Here is a 5,516-nt window from a genome sequence, read left to right as displayed (position 1 = left end):
CTTAGACCGGGCGTTGTGAGTGTTAATTGAGCGAAAACACCTAAAGCTCTACGAGGCTCCGGCAGGGGATGGTGGCGAACCCTGCTGTACTCTTCTACCACAACTTTCTCTTATTCTTACTTCCTGTTTCTGTTGTGCCTGTAATTCAAAGGGTCAGCCTTGTCACACTGTGTCACGCTGAATATCCCCGGGAACTACGTTAAGGGTACACGTGTCTGTGGAGTGCTCAGCCACTTGCACGTTAATTTCACGAGCATGCTGTTCCGTTGATCGGAACCCTCGACGTCGTAAGCGACGGAGTGCCAACAACAACAATGTATGTATATGTACTCCAAAACTAAAATCGTTCACCTTAAAATTGGAGTGGGGCAGAGATATCACTAAAGATATTCCACGAAGCCAATAGTAACTCTTTCTGCTATAGGAACAAGGCCTAAATTTTGGTGGGAGGAGGCCAGTCGATTATATTGACACCCACCCCAGGGCTCAACGGGTATTTATTTTATTGATCCAGGGAGGTTGAAAAGCAAAGTAGACCTCGGTGAAATTTGAAATCATCACGTAAAGCTGGAAGAAATGCTACTAAGCATTTTGTCCAGAGTGCTGACGATTCTGCCAGCCTACAGCCCTTATTTCACGTTCATCTTGAAGTTTCTAAATTCTTAAGGCGTCAACAGCATACAAAGCTCGTATGTTAGAATACAGGTTCTAAAATGGATTGAGGAGTTGGAAAGTTTGCTTTGGTCCAATGGTAGAACGTACATCATGTTTTACAGACGATGTAGATTCGAGTCTCACGGGCTTCCTTCGAATTTTCCTAACCATAAGATTTTTTTAAAACCAATATGTACACGCTATTATTTATTGCTTTACTTCTTCCAGTTTCAATGTTCCAAAAAATAATTATTTCACGTTCATTTCGAATTTTCTAAATGCTTATGACGTCAGCAATAATAATCATTTTTTTATAATTAAAAAAAAAATTGAAATGAGCTGCGAGAAACAATTCAAGTGGGTAATGACTTGAATTTAAATCAATAAAATTAACAAGAATGGCATATGGAAAAAAAAAAAAAAAATTCTCAATAAATTAAAATTTTCCTCCAAGTTCGGGAAAGAAAACAAACTTAGAAACTATTGTAAACGATTCTCAAAATGAAAGATAATATTTAAAAATTTAAGAATTCATTTCCCCAAATTCATTTACATGTTTAGGAGGAAAACTGTTCTTTGCTTTTTGGCGGTAAGAGAACAATGCATATATACTTACTTAAGCTTCTCGCTTCCTATAGAGCAATAAGCCATTGACGGCTTTTCTCCACTAGTCTCCAGTTAGGGCTGACACGGCCATGCCTTCGGTATGGGGCGGGGTTGGGGTGCTCTGGGGGAAGACCTTCCTCTCCCAAGTCTTGGTTTTGAATTGAAATCGATTCTTCTATAACGTTGCTTCTGTTTTGTTTTTTGCTTTTTCTGGGTAGAGGTGTTGGCCATACGCAAACCCATTTTTACTTATGGGATGAAGTGGTCCATATTAGTCTGGTCTCTACCCCTTGATCTGTTCAGCATGGAAGGCCCAACCAGAAGCTTGCACTCCACAAGCAAAGCTTTCAGTGTCACTGAGGCACACGAGCACCACACTGCAACAAGAACAGGACCTTGTGGTGGAATTACGTATATATTTCGGTATTATTGGTTCTCATTAACAGATCATAATCGGGTGCTTTGTTCAAGCGACAGTTTTTTTTTCACATGTAGAAAAAAGAGGTATGTAATTTATAACACAAGCACAAAGCTACAAATTTAGTAGGAGGAGAATCGGCGATCAAAATCAACCCAAGTAGATATTTTACTAAACCCCTCAGTGATATCTATGTTTTGAATTCTTTGTAATCTATTGTGGTTTGTTGCAGAAAGAGTGAGAACTAGCAGAGTCTATGAAGAATCTAATTCTTTATTATGTGTACATCATTAAGGCGGCGAGCTTGCAGAATTGTTTGCACGCAGGACTAATGCTTACTAGCATTTCGTCCATCTGTATATTCCGAGTTCAAATTCCGCCGAGATCGACATTGACTTTCATCCTTTCGGCGGAGGATGAAATAAGTGCTAGTTAAGCACTGGGATCGATGTAATCGAGTAGTCCCTTCCCTAAAATTTCAGGCTTTGTACCTATGGTAGAAAGGAGCATTTTGTACATTGTTATTTCTTTCTGTTAATAAATGTGATACCTGTGAATTGTCTTAAAATATATCTGTGAATCTTTTTGCTTTCTTTACTATGCTTTGTATAAAGGTTGTGGAGGCGTTGTATGTAATTTCTATTGCTTTTATCTTCTGTGCATGATGTTTATGTTGAGTGTGACTGATGCTCTATGGTGCTGCTAGTAAGAAAGAAGACAGTAAATTAATGGGTGCTGCTGAGCCAATTATCTTGCTGATTTAAGTAAGGTCGAAGTAGTGCAGCAGTGTTTGTAGAAAAGTGTGGGCGAGAGGACAGGTTCATTTACCCGATTCGAAAAATTGCATGTTCTAGAAGTGTTGTTCTTGTACAGATTTGGAGGCATGAGAAGTAATTTGCTTGCTAATGTTTTGTTATATTTCTTAAGATGCTATGTACTTTTTGTATGAATGGATAACTAGAAATAAAGTCAAAACCTTTACTGATGTCGGTAATAGTTAGAATAGCAGGCTTGAGAGGGCTTTTTTTTTCTTTTTCTTGTTGAAACCTTTGTGTTTTCCTTGTTAGAGACAAGCAGTCTGAATTCATATTGGTTTCAATTTCTAGCGTAAGTGCGTGGGAGGAAGTAAATCGATTACATCGACCCTAGTTCTCAACTGGTACTTATTTTATTTATCCCCAAAAGATAAAGGGCAAAGTCGAAATAGGCTGAATTTGAACTCAGAATGTAAAGACGGACGAAATGCCGCCAAGCAGCCTGACGTCCGAATGATTCTGCCAGGTCGCTGCCTCAGTGTAAATTCATATTGAGATCTGGAGAAAAGGGTATGATTAACCTTTCTAGAATTTTTTAGGGTGTGCATGGAAGGCACTAGTGTAACTAAGAGGAGTAGGGGCGGTCCGCCGCGAGCGGCACTTTTAATGGGGCGGTTCTTTTGGATCTGCTGCAGGCAATATGTGGTTTTTCGTGGGGTCCGGGGGCGGCAAACGGAAGGGCTGCCCCGGGCAGCACACACTCTAGCTACGCTAGTGATGGAAGGGTGATGGTCTGTATGTGTTACTTCATCTGGCTTTTGTTAGATTTTAGAATTGTTATAATAGTGACCAGTTCCAAAATTCTAGGAATTTGACGATGTTGTTACGAGTAGTTTCTGGATATTGATGAGTGATTCCTTCAAGCCCTATGTTTCCAATGGTTTTTGAGGGGTTTGTCTGGCCTTGAGGCATAACTGCCCATATCTCTTCTAATTTATACTGTAATATCTTTATTCTTAACTTAATGCGGACGTGAATAACTGAAAAATTCAATAAATTCTGTGTCGGAAGAATTATGAAACTAACGGTTCAGGCCCTAGTTTTTCACCTGAAAGTCGCAAGAGAGAAGGTGCTGCTATTGCTTTGGCAGAAGGATAAAAATGAAGCTGGGATTCGAAATTGATGTAGCGAATGAGGAGGTCAGATCGCAAGAGAGGTGGTATAAGAGGGTTAGAAATCTAAGGTACAAGGTTGAAGAAAGTGAGGAAGCTAGAATTAAAGTAGGATGTTGAAAGTATCGAAGCCTCTGAAGCGACAGAAGTAAGAGGTGGCATTTAAGACAAGAGGATACGGAAATTACACACCCTGAAAACTTTTTTAAAATATTTAAAAAGAAAACATTCATATAACATTTTATTTAACAAAGGAGAATGATCTGGAGAGTGAGGAGAAATGCAAGAGAGACGAGAGGAACAGATTGGGCTCAGTAACTCTGACAGTTTCGCGGATCTCAACCAGTGCCCATCCTACTGGACGTCTGTCCCGAAATAATTCATGATCTTGGATCTATTTACCAATTGGTGGAGCAATGATCTTAACCGTTTCGATTTTCTGGAGCATTTAAGACGCCTTAACGTCTCTCGGACGGAACCTGTGCACTCCGCTGCTTACGATACAGATATACCTTAGTAGTCAAACTGGTCCACAAGGATGATTTCTGATGGCCTGACCTCTACAAAAACGAAGCGATTCGGTGACCATGTGCTAAGAAGCTTGTTTTTAAACCATATGGTTCAGGGTTTAGCCTCGAGCTGACAAAAATCTTGTGAGTAGATTTGGTAGATGGAAACTGAAAGAAACCCGCCGTGTGTGTGTGAGAGAGAGAGAGAGAGAGAGACCACCACTTGATAACCGGTGTGGGTTTGTTTACGTCCAAGTAATTTGGTGGTTCGGCGAAAGAAGTCGATAGTATAGGTACCAGGCTTAATAGCAAGTAATGGGGTCGATTTGTTTGACTAAAATCCTTCAACGTGGTGTCCCATCATAGCCGTAGACCAATGGCTGAAGCAAGTAAAAGACAAAAGGTACCACAAGACAAAACTACACACCTGTCACAAAAATCATTTTACTGACCATTAAGTCTATCTACAGACCCGTCATACCACGCAGATCTGCCATTATTCTTTCTACCCACCTGCCATACCACAGCCAAAATTTGTCTATCCATCCATACACCTGTCATAACATCACGAAAGTGCTGTAGCACGAACTGCTAGAAACTGCAGCTAAATGTCCTTTAAATTACATCATCCTATCTTTAACAAAAAAAAATTAAAAATAGAAAAAGTATAACGGATACATTGGATTACGTGGTCCTAGATAAATTCTTATTTATTGATTGATTGATTGATCGACCGATCGATTTTAACCTATTTCAGTTACTGGACTGGGAGCATGTTGGAGCACTACTTTGTAGTGTTTAATCGATTGAATTGATTTCAGTACTTATGGAAAGTCTGGTACTTATTTCCTCGTTTTCTTTTGCCGGACCGCTAGGTAACTAGACACAAACAAAGCAACTGGTTCTCAATCGGTGTAAGATGACTACACCCCACCCCAAATATACATGCATGTATGTGAATATACATAAATGTGTGTAGATGTATGTACGTAAGCATGTATATATGAGTGTATATATAAAATATACATATAAATATATATATATATATACATATATAAAATATACATAATATATAAATGAGTATAAATACACATATGTATACATAAATACCCACAAACACACACTATTCTTTTATTTGTTTCAGTCATTAGACTGTAGCCATTCTGGGGTACCACCCCGAAGAATGTTAGTCAAATAAATCGACCCCAGTACTTTTTATTTTTCAAGCCTGGTACTTATTCTATCGCCCTTTTTAGCCGAACTGCTAAGTTACGGGGATATAAACACACCAACACTGGTTGTTAAGCGGTGGTGAGGTACAAACACAGACACAAAGACACACTCACATAGATCTACGTATACACACACACACACACACATATATATATATATATATATATAT

General features: G+C 39.2%; 1 protein-coding gene across 2 annotated transcripts in view; it reads right to left on the bottom strand.

Moving 5' to 3' along the window:
- The window catches only part of LOC106878595 (nicotinamide phosphoribosyltransferase), a 44,121-nt gene that overhangs the window by 37,640 nt on the left and 965 nt on the right, over window positions 1-5,516 (bottom strand). The gene's annotated exons all lie outside the window — the stretch shown is intronic.

The sequence above is a fragment of the Octopus bimaculoides genome, chromosome 4 (assembly GCF_001194135.2).
Source record: "Octopus bimaculoides isolate UCB-OBI-ISO-001 chromosome 4, ASM119413v2, whole genome shotgun sequence".
NCBI lineage: Eukaryota > Metazoa > Mollusca > Cephalopoda > Octopoda > Octopodidae > Octopus > Octopus bimaculoides.
This window is presented reverse-complemented; position numbering and strand designations above follow the sequence as displayed.